Below are 18,798 nucleotides of genomic sequence, written 5' to 3' on the forward strand. Positions count from 1 at the left end.
ACCCATTGCTCCCCTGCCCCTTTCACCACGCCCCGGCCCTCCGCAGCCCCTAATGCCCTAGCACCCTCCTCAGGAAGCTGCACGGGCGTTCCTATCTCGCGTGGCTTCCTCTCCACCCTCAAAACACCCAGTCTCCCCATCCTGGGTCCCCCGAGACTTTACCCTCAGTCCAAACTTCATTCTCCTCCATCGCCATTCCCTGCCCCCATCCCACCCCAACTTCCACCCCGCACTCACCGCTGCCCCCCAGGCCTGCGCAGGTGCTGGTGGCTGCCCCGAGGGAGTCCAGGGGCCCCGCCAGGCAGGGACAAGGGACAAGGGAAACTGCAAGGGCCTCTCCCAGGGAGGAACTGTCTCCCCTCCCCCTCTACTTTTCATGTCTGCCCTCTTTTGCACGAGGGGTTCTCAAGGTGTGGTTCCTGAACCAGAAGCGTGGTCAGCACCTTGAAACTTCTTAAAAATGCAAATTCCCTGCCCCACCTCAGACCTATGAAATCAGAATTTCTGGGAGCCTCAACCAGAAGTCTGCGTTTTAACAGGCCTCTGGGTGACTCTACTAACAGTAACATTGGAGACACACTACAAACCAAAACAACAGCCCACACCTGAACATCCAAAATCCTGAGAAACGAAAACACCTCCAAGTCCGGCCACTGTCCAGGTGTCAGAGGGACAGGCTCAAAGCACTCAGGGACCAGGACCCCTGCACTCACCCATGGAGTCTGTTCGAGACACCTGGGCCGCACGTCTTCCAAGGGGACTGCTTCCCCACCCTTGAAAATGTCCCCGATGGTCACTATGGTGACCTGTGACCAGCCTGAGCTAACCAGCCCCAGACTTCCAGAGGAAGAGGTGGCCGCCCCAGGCCCTGCTGGCCTGGGCCTGGACCTCCTGACCTCCCTATGTATCTTTCAAACTTGACCCCACCTGCTTTGCTTCAAACCACAGCCCGTAAAGCTCCCAGCACTTGATCCATCACAGCAAATTGTTTTTCGACACCAGAAACCTCTGGAGGAGTTTTGGTCAACAACAGCAGCAACAAAAAGAATAAGTTTTCACAATAAAAAGACATCTTCTCTAAAATGGACTTTGCCAAATTCTTCATTCTCCCATCCTCCTAATTTTTGCTCAATCTGCTATCTATACTATTAACTTCTAATTTTTTAAATTAAGCTTTTCATTTTGAGATATTTGTGGATTCACATGTAAGATGGAATGCGGAGAGATACTGAGTACTCTTTATCGCTTTCCTCCAATGGTGGCGTCTTGCAAAATTATAGTAGTGTCACAGCCCAGATATTGACCTTGATACAGTCAAGATATGGAACATTTCCATTACCACAAAGATCCTTCCAGTTGCCCTTTGATAGTCACGCCTACTTCCCTCCCACTCCCACCCCTCCCTAAACCCTGGCAGCCACGAATCTGGTCTCCATCTCTATACTTGTGTCATTTCAAGAATGTTGTATAATTGGAATCGTTAAGTACCGTGTTTCCCCCAAAATAAGACGGGGTCTTATATTTATTTTTCCTCAAGAAGACACCCTAGGGCTTATTTTCAGGGGATGTGTGTTTTTTTTTTTTTTTTAAGTACGGTACAACAATCTACATTTATTCAAATATAGTTAAGTCATCTTCTTCTACATCATCATAACTCTTCAAACCCCGAATTCCATCCTGAATTTCTTGGAACTCTATTTCCTTTAGAACCATTGGCCCCCATCTCTCATGTCGAGCAATAGAGCCCTCATGGGGCAGATGAGAAGGGCTGCTCCTCTTCTTTACTGTTCGGTGACGAAATGCACGGGTTGTGCAGATGCGCTGCGTAGCCACGCCCATCACTAGGGCTTATTTTCAGGGTAGGGCTTCTATTGTGCAAACGCTTAGAAATCCTGCTAGGGCTTATTTTATGGGTAGGTCTTATTTTCGGGGAAACACGGTATGTAATCTTTGGGAATTGGCTCCTTTGGGCAGCTCATCCAAGTTGTTGCACCTATCAATAGTTCGTTCCTTTTATTGCTAAGTAGCATTCTGTGGTAGGGATGTACTATAGTTTGTTTATTTATACACCCATGGAAGAACATCTAGATTGTTTCCACTTTGGAGCTATTGTGAACAAAGCTGCTATGGCCATTTTTGTGCAGGTTTTCGCGTGACCGTAAGTCTTCGTGTCTCAGGGGTAAAAATGCCTGTGAGTGCAATTGCTGGGTCATATAGTAGTTGCATGTTGAGTTTTTTAAAAAACTGCCAAACTGTTTTCTAGAATGGCTGCATCATTTTACATCCCTACCAGCAATGTATGAATGACCCATTTTTTTTCACATCCTTGCTAGCATTTGGTGTTATCATGACTTTTTTTTTTTTAGGCCATTCTGATGTGTGTGGTGATACCTCTTTGTGGTTTTAATTTGCATCTGCCTAATGTCTCTGATGTTGAACGTCTTTTCATGTGCTAATTTTCTGTGTATCTTCTTCAATGAATTGTTTCTTCATGTTTTTTGCCCATGGCCTAATTATTTGCTTTTTTACTGTTCAATTTGGAGGGTTCTTTATATATTCTACATATTAGTCCTTTGTCAGATATGTGGTTTGCATGTATTTTCTCCTAGTCTGTAGTTTTTCTTTTCATCCACTTAACAGCGTCTTTCACAAAGCAAAAGTTTCTAATTTTGCTGAAGTCCAAATTATCCATTTTTCCTTGTATGGATTATGCTTTTGGTGCCAAGTCTAAGAACTCTTTGGATTTTTCTCCTATGTTTTGTTCTAAAAGTTGTATAATTTTATTTTATATTTAAATCTATGATCCATTTTGAGTTAAATTTTGTAAGGCAGTGTGAGATTTGGTAGAGGTTTTGTGTTTTTTTGTTTGCTTGTTTTAGTTTGGTTTTGGTTTTTTTGGCCTAGGGATGTCCAATTTGTTCTAGTGCTATTTGTTGAAAAGACTCTTCTACTTTTAGAAGGAATTGCTTTTGCAACTTTGTTAAAAATCAGATGGACCTATTTCCTTCTCTGTTCTGTGCCATTAATCTGTGTGTCTGTTCCTCTGCTAATAGCTAACAGTTTTTATTACTCTAGCTATTTAATAAGTTCTTTCTTCTTTTGAAACAGAGTCTCACTCTGTTATCCAGGCTAGAGTGCTGTGGCATCAGCCCAGCTCACAGCAACCTCAAACTCCTGGGCTCAAGCGATCCTCCTGCCTCAGCCTCCCGAGTAGCTGGGACTACAGGCATGCGCTGCCATGCCCGGCTAATTTTTTCTATATATTTTTAGTTGGCCAATTAATTTCTTTCTATTTTTTAGTAGAGATGGAGTCTCACTCTTGCTCAGGCTGGTTTCAAACTCCTGACCTCGAGCAATCCACCCTCCTCGGCCTCCCATAGTGCTAGGATTACAGGTGTGAGCCACCAATTGGACATGCTCTGTATCTGATTGAGGAAGTTCTCCTATTTTCTTGAGAGTTTTTACTGTGAATATATGTCGAATTTTGTCAAATGCTTTTTCCATATTGACTGATATGATCATGTGATTTTTCTTCTTCTTTAGCCTGTTAATATGGTGGATTACATTGACTTCCAATACTGAACCAGCCTTGCATCCCTGCAGTAAATCCCATTTGGTCATGATGTGTAATTCTGTTTACATATTGCTAAAATTCTATTTGCTAATATTTTGTTAAGGGGTTTATATCTATATTCATGACAGGTTTTGGTCTGTAGTTTTGTTTTCCTTTCTTTCTTTTTTTTATTTATTTTTATTTATCTATTTTTTTTGAGACAGAGTCTCGCTTTGTTGCCCAGGCTAGAGTGAGTGCCGTGGCATCAGCCTAGCTCACAGCAACCTCAGACTCCTGGGCCCAAGCAATCCTCCTGCCTCAGCCTCCCGAGTAGCTGGGACTACAGGCATGCGCCACCATGCCTGGCTAATTTTTTTCTCTATATATATTAGTTGGCCAATTAATTTCTTTCTATTTATAGTAAAGACGGGGGTCTCGTTCTTGCTCAGGCTGGTTTTGAACTCCTGACCTCGAGCAATCTTCCTGCCTCGGCCTCCCAGAATGCTAGGATTACAGGCGTGAGCCACCGCGTCCCGCCTCTTTCCATTTTTAGAGACGGGGTCTTGCTGTGCTTTCACCAGGCTGGAGTGGGGTGGCCAGATCACAGCAGCTCCCTGCAGCCTGGAATTGGGGTCTCACTATGCTGCCTGGGCTGGTCTCAAACTCCTGGCCTCACGTGATTCTGCTGCCATCTTAGCCTCCCAAAGTCCTGGGATTACAGGCATGAGCCACAGTGCCTACGCCTCTTTCATACTATCTTTATCCAGTTAGCATCAGGGTACAACTGACTTTATAAAATAAACTGAACAGAATTCTCTCCAAAGTGGTCATTTCATTTAAATTGTTAAATTCATTTGTGTAAAGATGTTTGTATTTTCTTCTTCTTATTATTATTATTTTCTGTCAGCAGTCTCCTTAGTGATATTCCGTCTCATTCCTTATATAATTTGTGTCTTCTTGCACTCTTTTTTTCCTCTGTCAGTCTTGCTAAAGGTTTGTCAATTTTATTGATCTTTTCAAAGAAACCAGATCTTTGTTTCATTGAGTTACTCCACTGTTTTAGATTTCAGTGATTTCTGGGTTTTTGTTTTGTTTTGTTTTGAGACAGAGTCTCGCTCTGTCACCCTGGCTAGAGTACAGTGGTGTCATCATAGCTCACTGCATCCTCAAATTCCTGGGCTCAAGTGAACCTCCTGCCTCAGCCTCCCAAGTAGCTGGGACTACAGGCTAGCCATGCCTGGCTAATTTTTCCATTTTTAGTGGAGATGTGGTCTCAATCTTGCTCAGGCTGGTCTCCAACTCCTGGGCTCAAGTGATCCTCCTGCCTCAGCCTCCCAGAGTGCTAGGATTACAGCATGAGCCACCATGCCTGGCCTCAGTGTATTTTTTTAACAATTCCCTTGAAACTTTCTCTTTAATCCATGGATTATTCAGAAATTTATATTCCTGCTGTTTAATTTCCAAGTATTTGGAAATTCTGTTATCTTGATTGTTAACCTGTTACCTAGTATTGATTTCTAGTTTGATTCCATTTTAGTAAGAGAAAACACTCTCTAAGATTTCAATTCTTTTAAATTTTATTGTTTCATGACACAGGACATGATCTATCTTGGTGTATGTCCATGGCACTTGAAAACTATGCATGTTGTGCTGTTTTGGGGTGGAGTGTTCTATAAATATTAGTTAGATTCTATTGGCTGATGCTATTGTTGAGTTTTGTATCTTTTCTGGTTTTCTATCTAGCTGTTCTGTCAATAGTTGGACAGGGGTGTTGCTATCTCCAACTATAATATAATTATGGATTTGTCCATTTCTTCTTTCAGTTCTAACAGGTTTTGTTTCGTGTATTTTGTGATTCTGTCGTTTGGTGCATATGTATTAAGGATTTCTGTGTCCCCTTGGTTATTACATACTGTCCCTCTCTATTTCTGGCAATTCTCTTTGCTCTACTGTAATGGTTAATTTTAGGTGTCAACCTGACTGGATTAAGAGATACCTAGGTAGCTGGTAAAACATTATTTCTGGGGGTATCTGTGGAGGTGTCCCCAGAGAAGACTTGTGTGTTAGTTGGTGAACTGGGGGGAAGATCTGTCCCCAATGTGGGTAGGCACCATCCACTTGGCTAGGGGTCTAGCCATCTACCTGGGGAGCCCAGGTAGAACAAAAAGGCAGAAGAAAAACAAATTTACTCCCTGTCTCTCTCTCCTGGAGCTGGGGCTTGCTTCTTCCACTGCCCTTGGACATCAGAACTCCAGGCTCACTTAGCCTTTGGATTTGGGGATTTGTACCAGTGGTCCCCAAGTTCTTTGGCCTTTGGCTTCAGACTGAGAGTCACACCATCCGGCTCTTCCATGGCTCTCAGGGTTTGGGATTTGGACTGAGCCACGCGGCCAGCACCCTCGGGTCTGCAGCTGGCAGCTGGCCTACTGTGGAACTTCTCAGCCTCCAGAGTCACGTGAACTAATTCCCCTAATAAATCCCCTCTCATCTGTCTGTCTATTATATACATTCTATTAGCTCTGTCTCTCTGAAGAACCCTAACTTACACATCTCCTTTAGCTGATATTAATATAGTCACCCCTCATTTCCTTTGATTAGTGTTTGCATGATGTATCTTTTTCCATTCTTTAAATTTTTATTTTATTTTATTTTTTGAGACAGAGTCTCACTTTGTTGCCCAGGCTAGAGTGAGTGCCGTGGCGTCAGCCTAGCTCACAGCAACCTCAAACTCCTGGGCTCAAGTGATCCTCCTGCCTCAGCCTCCCGAGTAGCTGGGACTACAGGCATGTACCACCATGCCTGGCTAATTTTTTTCTCTCTATATATTAGTTGGCCAATTAATTTCTTTCTATTTATAGTAAAGACGGGGGTCTCGCTCTTGTTCAGGCTGGTTTTGAACTCCTGACCTCGAGCAATCCGCCCGCCTCGGCCTCCCAGAGTGCTAGGATTACAGGCGTGAGCCACCGTGCCCGGCCCCCATTCTTTAATTTTTAACCTGCCTATATCATTATATTTGAAATGAGTCTCTTGGATGCAGCATATAGTAGTTGTTTCATACTTTTTAATCCAGTCTGCCAATCTCTGTCTTTTAATTGGTGTGTTTGGACCATTTGCATTTAATGTAATTATTTATATACTAGGGCTTCAGTTTGCTTTTTTTGGTTTTCTTTTTGTTCTCTGTTTTTCATTTCTGTGTTTTCTTTCTTTTTTATTTCAAAATATTGATTAAGGGGGTACAAGTATTTTTGTTACATGAATATCTTGTATAATGCTTAACTTGTGTTTTCTTTTGCTGGCCTGCCTGCGGGTTACTTGAACATTTTTTAGAATTCCATTTTGATTTACCATGTTTCTGAGTATATCTCTTTGCATAGCTCTTTAGTGGTTGCTGTAGGTATCAGTCTGTTGGTGTGATCATTTTACCAGTTAAGGTGAAGTATAGAAATATTACCTCCCTTTAGGTCCCTTTACTGGCCAAATTTATTACTGTCTTAAAATTCTCCTCTACATACATTTAGAACCACACCAGACTATGTGATAATTTTTGCTCCAACTGTCAAACATAATTTAGAGAACTCAAGAGAAGAGAAAGCCTGTTGTAACCATATGTTTGCTTACTATGTTCTTTCATCTATCTTGATGATCCAAGCTTCCTTCTTCAATCATTTCTGTTTACAGAATTCCTTTTAGCCATTTTTTAGGGTAGGAGTAAATTCTTTTAGTTTTCCTTTCTATTAAAATGTCTAGATTTGCCTTTCATTCCTGAAGAATATTTTCACTGGGTAAAATAGGACAGTGACAGTCTTTTTCTTTCAGCCCTTGACAGTCATTGTTCTACTTCTTTCTGGCCACCATGGTCTCTGATGAGAAATCTGCTGTCGTTAGCATTGTATTTCCCCTGCAGGTAAGGTATCTTATATCTGGCTGCTTATAATATATTTTTTCTTTATCTTTAGTTTTCAGAAGTTTAATTAGGAGGTGTCTTGGAGGAGATTTCTTTGGGTTGTCCTCTTTGTGGTACACTTAGCTTCTTGAATCCATAGGTTTATGTCTTTACCAAACTTGAAATGTTTTCAGCCATTATTTCTTTGAGTGCTTTTTCAGTCCTGCCCTCTTTCTTCTCCCTCTTGGGGATTATGATGGCACCAATATTAAATCTTTTGTTATTGTCCCATAGGTCCCTGAGGTTCTGTTTATTTTTATTTTTCAGTCTATTCTCTCTCTGTTGTTCAGATTGGGCAATTTCTATTGTTCTGTCTTCTAGTTCACTAATTCTTTCCTCTGTTCCCTGTATCCTGCTGTGGAGCCCACCCACTGAGCTTTGAATTTAAGTTATTGTGTTTTTCAGTTGAAAATGTCCATTGGATCGCTTTATACTTCCTGTTTCTTTGCTTAGACTTTCTATTTTTTTCATTTGTTTCAAGCATATTTGTAATTACTCACTGAAGCATTTTTATCATGACTTTCAAATCTTTGTCAGATAATGCTAATATCTCTGTCATCTCGAAGCTGGGATCTATTGATTCTCTTTTCCCATTCAGTGTGAGATCTTTCTGATTCTTGCTCTGAGTTTTCCAGTTTTTGGAAACCTGGACATTTTCATGTCATGTTATGAGAATCGGGAGCTTGCTGAAGCCTTCTGTTTGGGCTGGCGTCCCTGATCCTGCTCCAGCAGGGGGAGGGGCGTGCCACCTGGTTAGTGAATATATGCATGTTCCTAGTCTCCTCCCTCCTTCACAGTCCTCCTTCTTCACTCCCTCCCCTGGCAGCCCCCAGGCATCCATCGATTTGCTTTCAGTCACTATCCATTTGTTTGCATTTTAAAATAATTTTATAGCTATATACATACATTGGAATGCAACTCAGCAATCAAAGGAACGGACTACTGATAAACGCAACATACACGAATCTTAAAATAATCATGCACAGTGAAAGTGAAGGAAGCCAGACAAAAAAGAGGACATACGGCACGATTCCATACACACATACACACACATGCACGCACGCACACAAAACATATATATGATATATATCACAATATAGCATATGTTACATATATATATATATATATATATATATATATATATATATATCACATCTCAAAATATGGAACTGTTTCATCCATATGCTTCCTAAAAATCAAGTATTTGTAACCCACTGCTCTGAAAAATCTTCCCAAGGTCCAGTGTCCAAATCTGAACCCAGAAGTCGTACCCTGTAGGTGTTCATTCCGTCCTTGGGTGAGGGTGGGGCGGGGGCGCTGTGGATTACAAGGAAAAGACTGAAAGGGAGACTAGAGGGTGTGTCCTAGCCATAGTCTGACGCCGCTCTGGCTGCGAGGCCGTTGGCCAGTCTTTTCCCCTCCCGGAACCTCTGGGCTCTCATGTTTAAAATCGCGGGTGGGACCAGGGCTGTCCCCAGATCTACGGACAGATGCCCTCCCCACCCAGCACTGACTAGGGGCGGCTCAGTGAGGCCGTGCAGCTGGGCACAGCTCTCAAGCCCGTGACCAGACCCCCGCCCCCACGGGTGCTGGGCCCGGGGCCTGGGACGTGTGGGTGCAGCTCTCTGGTCCGGCTGTGTTTGCTCTACTCGCTCCTTTAGCTCTGAGCCGGCAGAGCCGAAATGCTGCTGTCGCTGTCGTGGGAAGCTCATGGTCTGCTCAGCCCCAGATGGCCCCACCGGGGCCCCTGAGCCCCACCAGGCAGACAGACAGATTTTATCTTACTAGCTTTTCATTCCTCTCTGGGAGCCGAGAGACAGGCTTTGCTTCTCACCTGGGCGTTATCGGGCTTCGCGTTGCCGTGGGCGCTGGCGCGTGGCCCAGCGTGTCTGGGAGGAAGGCGCTTGGGCGGTCCCAGGGCGATGGCGTCACCAAGCCGGTGTTCTCCCGGGCAGTATCGGCAGTTGCGATGGCGACCCTCGCCCGATGCCCAGACCCGCTGGGGCTCCCCTGGCCCTCCCCAGCCAGGAGGGAACACCGAGGCCCTGGTAATCGGTACCTCCTGTCAGGGTGTGATGCCAGGGGAAACTGAGGCAGTGAATAAGGTGAACTGAGCTTTGCACCTCCATTTCACCCTGGAAACGAGGAGGGGGTGACCCCACAGGGCCCGCCAGTGAGGCTGTGCTCTCAAGGACGGGGACACTCCCGGGAGACAAGAGCAGAGCTTGTCCAAGCCCTCATTCCACACCTGGGCAACTTACCCGCCTCTGTGTGCCTCAGCGTTGCCATCTGTGAAGTTGGGGTGGCGGTGATGACAATAAGAGCGTCTCCCCTCCTAGACGTATGAGGAAACACACACAAAGCCCTTGGAACGGGACCCCGCACCTGGGGACGTGCCCACTCCTCCTGCCCCCACTCCCGTGGGCCGTTTTGGGGGACAGTGCTCTGCGAGGGTGACACTGAGTTCTGGTCACCTCGTGGGTGCAGAGGGCAGCCCCGGCTTGGGGCCTAAGCCAGGTGTCCGCTGGGAGAGGGCGGGAAGGAGGTGACATCCCGGGTATTTGACAGTCCTCACTGAGGACAGAGGCAGGGAGGCGTCTGGGGACCAATCCCACCGCTGCCTCCGGACCTGTCACCACCGGGAGCCTCAGTTTTCTCCCCTGGAAATGGGAACAGTGAGGGTTAAATGACATACTCTCTGCAGACGCGTCCACAGGGCCACGGAACGGAGTGGGGGCTATTAGCGCAAGTCACTGTCTAAATCATTAGTAATCTCTCCCGGCCTGAGCCTGGCGGGCCTGAGGTTTTCTCCCAGGAAACGCAAAGCCCTTCTCCGAGGCTGGCCCTCCCGTTCTCTGTGACCGTGTCACGTTCTAGACCAGCGTGTCCCACGTGCGGCCACGCCGTGACTTTTGCCGGATCCAAGCGTCCCCTCTACTATTCTTGGCTCGACACCTTTCTTGAAATCACCTCACATTTCTCTATTTGCCTCAAGAACAAACTGTAAATAAAGCAGCTTGAAAATAAAGCAAGGGCATTGCATTTATGCTGGCCGAGGCTGCCGGGCTGCAGAGCTCCGAGGCTTGTGTTGAAGCGCAGCGAGGGTCGGAGAACAGCCGACCAGGGCACCGCCCGCCCGAGACTTTGTCCCTGACGCCATCGGGAGAGGAAAAGAAAGATGAACAGGGGAACAGGGGATTGCTTTCTGACCCTGTGCCACGGTGCTGCTCAGGGCCGCCCGCGCGGCGTGACCTACGTCATTCTGTTTCCCACAGTGGGCCAGGCCACACCTGGGGGGACACCCCACCAGCTTACTGGGAGCAGGCTTCGCGATCTCCATTTCACAGGTAGAGAAACTGAGGCCCAGTAAGTAGAAGAGTCTGTCCGAGATGACACAGTGACGCCAGGACTCGAACCGGTGACTGGGAAGACTCTGTGTCTTGGGGCGTTGACGTGACCTAGAAGCACGGGGATCCTCGTTCGTGTTGCCTGCCACCCCCCACCCCCGTCTGCTCTTGGGAAGAGGGGGTCCCCCAGAGCCAGACCCAGGGGAGAGGAAATCCGGAGCCACGAGGGGTCCCAGAATCCGGCAGGCCCGCCGCAGCCGTCAGACTGGGGAATTCTTTCCCAGTGACGCTGGCCTGGCGGGAGCTGGGGTCCGCGCTGGCCCCCCCTCCGCTGCTCAGGAGCACCGAGGGCTGGCTCAGCCGGCCGCCCTGCCTCTCTCCCCCGCCCGGAGGGTGACACAAACCAGCCTCCCAGGAACTGTCACATCAAAGGGGACTGCCCAGGAGAGGCGTGGAGAGGAAGGACACGGGGCAGGGGGCAGGCGGGTGAGGGGCAGTTTCCTCGGGAGGGAGGGAGGCGCAGGACGACATTCCAGCCCCACCTCCCAGCACGTGGCGCTCTCCGGGCAGTTCCCCCGGGGCCACCATCCGGAGCATACGTGTGACTCAGCTGCTCCCTGGACAGGCATGTGGCCCTGGACAGGCATGTGGCCGGCAGTGGAGGGAGGCTGAGTGCTTGGGCCGGCCTCCCCTCTCTCCCTGATTCATTGATTCATTCAACAAACCTCTGAGCGCCTGTTCTGTTCCCAGTGCTTGGCGCTGCGTCTCCACAAGAACAGCCCAGGCCCCTGAGGAGTTCACGGTCTAGTGCAAGTGATGGGCACTGATCTGAGAACTGCACAGCTGCACGTGCAACTGTGAGGAGGGCAGGCAGGGAGACAAAGAGGCTACACGGGGCCATAAGAGATACGGGGAGACCTGATTTGTCTGGGAAGATTGCTGGGGAAGTGACTCTTCAGGTGGCAGCAAAAGGGTGAGTTAACCAGGTGAAGAGGTGAGAGAGAGTGCTCTGGGTTGAGGGAATGGCACGTGCAAAGGCCCTGTGGCAGAAGCGAGCCTGGCCTGTACAAGAGCGTAGGAGGAGGTCAGAGTGGCAGGGCACAGAGGGAAGAGGGAAGCATGGTGCGAGGCGAGGTTGGCCACGCAGTCTTGAAGGCCAGTTCAAGGGTTTGGTCCCCACCATAAGAGGAACAGGGAGCCAGTGGAAGGTTTTATGCAAAGTAGGGACTAAGATCCAATTTGCATTTTGAAAATAAATCCCTCTGGCTGTCCTTAGAGAACAGATGGAGGGCCGATCAGAGTGGAACCGGGGGAACAAGACAGGAAGTGAGGGCAAGTCTGGCAGGAGGGAGGAAGTGGGTAGTGAGGGGTGGTGGCTGAGGACAGATCTGAGAAATCTCCAGAAAGTCAAGTGTCCCTGACTCCTTGGTGATTGGCCACCGGAAGCCAGGAGAGTCAAAGACAAGAAGGAAGAAAAACAATGACCCTGAGACTAACACTGGGGGCTCAATTCTTCCACATGTATAGAGAGAAAACCAAGCCTGCGTTGGACACTTTTTTCCAAAGCTGAGTTTTCACTCCCTCCCTCCTCTCTATCAGGACAAGGTGGATTTTGCTGACTAGCTGGCATGTCCCTGTGGAAATGCATTGTCATTTATTTACCCAACCCCTGACCACTGGCTATTTAGATGTTTCTATTTTTGCTTTTGTACACAGTGCCACAATGAGCACTTGTGTGGCTAAATATTTGCACCCACACTTATAGATTACGACCGGCTTCCACACTTCCGCAGGATGGATTTCTAAAAGTGAACTGTTTCTTTTCGAAAGAGACGTGGCCAGTGGCCCGGCTGCCATCTGAGGACGGGCACCTATGGAGGAAAGCTTGCCAATGCCCAGAAGGTCAAAGCTGTTGACCCTTTAATATTCAGTACCCGAAAAAAAAAATAAACCCAAAAAGCCAAGATGTTGACCACAGGCTGTTATGGATTCCACAGATCATTTAAATTAATTTGTACCTCATCTGCCACGTGGACTCAGAGCTTCCATTTGACAAGAGTTGTGCCTGTTTGGGTGGAGCGTTGCTTGTTCAATCCACAGATGAGGCTCGGTGAACATGTGGATTTGGGGACCCCCTTCCCATCCCACTAAGCCCCCTCCCCAGGGTCTGAGATGCCTGGAGAAATCATGCCCCCGTAATCTGCCCATCCTCTGGGGCTGCAGAGCCGGGAGGACCCAGGAAAGGTGGGGAGGGGAAGGTGTGGGGTAAGGTCAGTCCTTTGGGGGGACAGTCCGTGGCCTGTAGGAAGGGCACTGCCCTGGGGATGCACCTTGTGGCCATTTCCTGCAGCACCTCTGTCCCTTGGTAGCAAGACTGGCCACATCGTTTGCGGAGCCCACTGCAAAATGAAAATGTGGGAACGCCCCCCCCCCCCCGCCTTTTACAAATTATTAATAATTTCAAGGTGGTGACAACAGAGCATTAAACCAAGTGCTGGGCCCTGGGAGGCGCAGGGTCCTGTGTGGCCTCACAGGCTGCCCGCATGCCCGTGAAGCCAGCCCGGCCCCCGCCACCTGCTCCTGCAGCCAGAGAGCCTCCGGGGCCTTCTCGAGGCTGCCCGCCCTGCCGGTGGAGTGGATGGACGGGTGGGGGAGACGCAGATGGGGCCAGGGACCTGGCCGACAGGTGCACACGGAACACCTTGCAGGCCAAGCGTGCAGAGGGCTAGGGGGTGGTGACAATTGGAGGGCCACCCGCAGGGCCAGAAGGGAGCTGAGATTAGCCCCCTGGAGGCTGGGGGCAGGGGAGGTGTGAGTGTGTGTGTGTCCGGGACACGCAGGGCCGTCCCCCTTCTGCAGGAGAGTCAGCCCCAACCTGCCAGTGCCCGGAGCCCAGGCCAGCTCCACGGCCTCCGCCTTGCTCCCGGCCTCCGCCTTTCTCCCGGCCGGCCCCAGATGCTCGGCCCTGGCGCCTCCGTTGCTGTTTTTGAATTGGCCGACGGTAGCCCCTGCACTCTATCCGGGTTTGATCGCCCATAAAAAAATTAATGGTCCCTGCAAATAAAGAAACACAACAACAAAGGCTTTTTAGGCAATCAATTAAAAGCCTGGGAGAGGGATTATCTCATTGAAATATCAATTTTTAATAGCGCTGCATCTCACAGTTTCCTCTCAGAAAACTTCGCACAGGCCGTTTGCCTGCCTGGGTTTACAGCTGCGTCTCTTGCTGCCTTTGCCCACCCCGAGCCTCCGAGAGGGGCCTGCCCGGGAGCCTGGGAGGCCGTTCATTCATTCATTCACCCACTCACTCATTCATTCATTCTTTCACCCAGTGCTCAGCCATGCGGCAGGCACAGGTGCCGGGGGACCCAGTGAGCAAAAAGGGAGGAGCTCACAGCCCAGTGAGCGCGCAGGAAGCCGGCCGCGGCCAGGTGCACAGGTCGGCAGTCGCCAAGGTGAAGCCACCTGGAAAATAACATGTCAAGGGACGCGAAGGAGGGTAATGGGGGCACAGTGAGGGGGAGCGGTGTGGCTGGGGAGCCGGGAAAGCCCTTACCGCTTCCTGGGACGTGCCTTTTAAAATGGGATGGGAAGGGCCCTGTAATCCTAGCACTCTGGGAGGCCGAGGCGGGTGGATTGCTCGAGGTCAGGAGTTCGAAACCAGCCTGAGCAAGAGCGAGACCCCGTCTCTACTATAAATAGAAAGAAATTAATTGGCCAACTAATATATATAGAAAAACAAATTAGCCGGGCATGGTGGCGCATGCCTATAGTCCCAGCTACTCGGGAGGCTGAGGCAGGAGGATCGCTTGAGTCCAGGAGATTGAGGTTGCTGTGAGCGAGGCTGACGCCGAGGCACTCACTCTAGCCTGGGCAACAGAGTGAGACTCTGTCTCCAAAAAAAAAAGAGACAGGAAGGATGCGAAGGAGGAAAAGAAGGTTCTGGGCAGAAGGAGCCCTGCGAGGAGGCGGGAAGGGGGGTGTGCCATGTTCGGAGCGCACCAGGAACCGTGGGGCAGGGGGTCCCCAGCACCCACTCTGGAGAACGGTGGCCGGGGTTCTGCTGCTTAGGCGCTCGGGACCTCAGGACACTGCCCCCGGTCTCAACCTGGGTTTTTTCACCTAAAAGGCGGGATCGTAACTGCCATCACCTCACGGGGCTCCAGGAGCATCAGAAGAAAGAACAGAGGTGGCCCACTTGGCCTGACGCCTCTTTTATCTCTCTGCCCTACCCTCTAGGCTTGGCAGCTTCCTCAGTTTACCCTTCAGGGATTGGGGCATCTTAAGACAAGCTTTATCTGGTAAAGGATTCCCACCAGACCGACCGGAAGGGTTTTGTTACGTGCTGCGGCTTACTCGCCAATGGGGCAGGGTTGATGGGGACTGGGTGGTCACAGAGCAGCGAAGGTGCCACCGCTCTTTGAGTTCCGCCACCTCCCAGCCCCACTCCAGCCCGGAGTTCAGACACCTGGGCAGCTGGGCGGCGAGGGGCTGAGGCTCTGGGGTTGGGCTGAGGGCGGGGGAGCTGGGCAGAGCTGGGCAGGGCTGGGGGGAGACAGAGGCAGATCTAGGCTAAGGATCCTGCCCCAGTGTGGACAAGTGGCTTTTCCTCTCACATAGACACGACCATTGCCCTTGGCCAAAGGTGGATGAACGATATATTGCCATGAGCCGGACCCTGTGCTAGGGGCGTGGCACGTGTCCTTCCTAAGCCCACAGCACATCCGTGTCACATATGTGGAAACTGAGGCTCAGGGGAGGAGCTCCTTGCCTAGTTCCGCGTGTAGGTGAATCCACATTTGCCGGGCTTCTCTCTCCAGAGTTACCATGATGGAGGGGCCAACGGAGCGATGGATTCTGTCCCAAGTAAAAGCACCTGGGGATTCCCAGGGGACGCTTGCTGGGTGCCCGGATAGGATAAGGCACTTTGCTGTGGGGACTCTGGCTGGTTAGCCCAGGTTAGGATGCCCCGCGTTGGAGGGTCAGCTGGGCGCTGCTGAGCAACGGCTTTGCTGAGTGGTCTGGAGAGTGCAGGCCTTGGTGACAGTCATCCGCCCGTCACAGGGCCCCTCCCTCCCACAAGCACTTCCCCTGGACCCCCTCTGAATGGGCCCAGGGGCTGGAGCTGTCTGGATGTGAATCCAGGTCCTGGCCCTTACCCGCTGGGCCCTTCCCTCTCTGGTCCTCAGTCTTCTCATCCTGTCATTACCCACCTCCCGGGGTGTCGTGATCACTAAAATTAAATGCGGCAAAGGAGGAGGAGCGTGAGGCCCCAGTGAAGCCCTCCCTCCTTTCCTGGGGAGACTCCTCAGAGCTAGGGGTCCAGCTGTGGGCAGCTAGGCATGTCCCCAAGTCCCCAAGTCCCTTTGGAAGTGAGCGTGTGGCATGCGGCATGACCAGGTGGCTGGCGCTCAGGCCGCAGGGCAGGGGCAGGGGCAGTGCTAGGAAGCCAGCGAGGCAGGGAGGGGCCGTCTGGACCTTAAATCCCAGAGCAACAGGGAGCTGAGACGGCTTGGAGGAGGCGCCCACGTGCCAGGACAGGAGAGCCACGCTCGTGGGGGAGGGGAGGCCAGGATGCTCCTCTCTGACGCAGGGGAGGAGTGTTTCCATCTTTTCAGGCCCCCTCCCTCGGTGGCAGGGCCTCTGAGCACCATGGAGACCACGGCCAGTGCGGGAGCCGCGGGGCTGGAGGAGGACTGGGCGGCGCCGGGGCCCCTGCTCCACTGGGAGGCGCCCGCCTGGGGCCTGCGAGGCAGGTGGCATCTTGCAACCCTGCAATTAGCAGATAAAACAGGCAGGGCGCCGGGGGTGGGGACGGCTGGCTGAGACTGCAGCTGGTTCCTGGGTGCTGCCTCTGCCCCGGCTGCCAGCCGCTGCCCACCAAGGGCTGCCTCTCGGGTGGCCGGAGGCCCCCGTGCAAACAAGGCGCAGGGGTCTCGGGAGGGAAGGGGAAGCCTGAAGGAGGAGGGTGTCACCAAGGCCACACCACTGGATGTGGGTTGCGACAGCCCATTGTCCTTGTCCCCATTTTACCGGCAGGGAAACTAGAGCCCAGAGAGGGCCAGGAGCTTACCACAAGATGCACAGCTAACAGAAAGCAGGCGGGGGCCAGAAAAAAAGCAGGCTTTTCTGGTAGGTTGGAGTGTGAGTTTCACTCCTTAACACGGACCTCAGGCAGGGGCCCCTGGGGGCTGCTGGGGGAGTCAGGTTGGGCAGAACGGCCCTGGCTGGAGAGCAAGGGCAGACTCCAGGGCCCCCCCTCACGCTGCTGGGGGGAAGGGGAGGCAGGGCGGTGGCCGGCAGCGTCTGGGCCAGCCGGTTCTCCAGCCTGTCTGGGCGCTCCAGGCCCGTGGGGAGGGGCCCTGGCACTGCTGCCCCTGGGGTGCTTGAGCAAAGCCTGGGGAAGCTTGCCCACTCCACTGCAGGAGGAAGACGTGGCTGAGGGGCAGAAAGATCCAGAAAGACCATCTAGGACTGGCCTGGTAGTTACTGCCGTGGGGCTGGGGGTGGAGTGAGGGCTCTGGCGTCAGCCTTCCAAGATCCCATCCACCCATCCTTCCTTCCTTCTATCCCCGTCACTCTTCCCGGCTGCCCACTAGGCCCAGGCACGGTGCTGGCTGCTGGGAGGACACACACACACACACACACACACACACACACGCACACACACCAGCGCACTGCAAATGGACTGGCAGGCTCACCTCCAAAGGAAGGGTGGGTGGGACGTTGATGGTCCAGGGCAGGTCTGGGGCAGAAGGGGGTGGGCACGGCCAGAGCTGCAGGGCGTGCAGAATGGGGGAGCGAGGCTGCAGGGGAGGGGGAGGGCTAGTGACCGGCTCCCCCCTCTCTGGGCTCCGGCATAGAGTGGGATGATGACGGTGGCACCTATGTCACCGGCTGGTGGGAACCACCAGTGAGATGGCAGCGTCTGAAGCACACGGTGGGGCTCACTCAGTTTTAACGTTCTTAGTGGTCACCCCGGTAGCCACGTGGAGCCTGCGCGAGTTCTGAGCCTGTGAGTGACAGTGCACTCGAAACTGGACTAAGCCAGAGGCAAAACCCTCCGGCCCCTCCAGGGGCGGGACAGTCATTTAAATGAGGTGGGTGCAGGGTGAGGAGTGGCGGGACTGTGGGACTGCGGTGCATGGGGTGTCTGTGCCCCATCCCAGGGAGCAGCAGCGTGGCCGTGGTGTGGGCGCAGGCCCAGGGCAGGCAGAGGCTGATGCTGCTGTTGGCAGACCCCGCCGCGACCACCGGGTGACTTCCGCTGTAGGCAGGGGAAGCCCGGAAGGGCCGAGAGCAGGGAAGCAGCCGGCGTTGGGGCCCAGGGCACCATGGAGCCCTGTGTCTGCCGTCCCGCCCCCTCTGGGTCCCCCTGTGTACAGCGGGAGGCCAGACCCCCCCCCCCACATTCCCAGGAGCGGCCTGCAGGAGATAGGGCCGCAATGAGGCCCCACCCGGCGCTATCTCGCAGGAGGTGCCAAGGAGTCTGGGGGAGCCCAGCGGCCAGACGGGTCTGCTCTGTGTCTGGCCCTGGCAGCCGGAGGTGGCTCTGAGAGCTGGTGTCAGGGAGGAGGGCCTGGCTCCTGCTTGCTAGCTCCTGGGGGTCAAAGGGCAGCACTTGCAGCCTTTTCTGGGGCCAACTTCCTGTTTGGGAGAGAAAACAGAAGGACCCCTGGCAGGAAATGGCCCTCTTCCCGAAGCCCTGTTTTGCACGGCAGCGCTGGGAAAAGAGCCGAGGAGGGAGGTCCCCAGGGCTGTCTCCCCCACTCCCTCCTTCCCACTGGCAGCCCAGGAGGGGACCCCGGGCCTCTTTGCCACGGCAGCACCCGGCCCGGACTCCTGGGCCTGCCTCTCCACTCTCCTCGCCCCCAAGGTCCCAGTGCCCTGGGACCCGGTACTGTGACCTGAGCGGTCCCTCATGACTAGGTCACACCTAGAAAGTCATGTAGTGC

At 52.0% G+C, this 18,798-nt stretch overlaps 1 protein-coding gene across 1 annotated transcript in view; it reads right to left on the minus strand.

Annotated features, from left to right (window-relative positions):
- The window catches only part of CIAPIN1 (cytokine induced apoptosis inhibitor 1), a 328,736-nt gene that overhangs the window by 55,420 nt on the left and 254,518 nt on the right, over positions 1-18,798 (minus strand). The gene's annotated exons all lie outside the window — the stretch shown is intronic.

The sequence above is a fragment of the Microcebus murinus genome, chromosome 20 (genome assembly GCF_040939455.1).
Source record: "Microcebus murinus isolate Inina chromosome 20, M.murinus_Inina_mat1.0, whole genome shotgun sequence".
NCBI lineage: Eukaryota > Metazoa > Chordata > Mammalia > Primates > Cheirogaleidae > Microcebus > Microcebus murinus.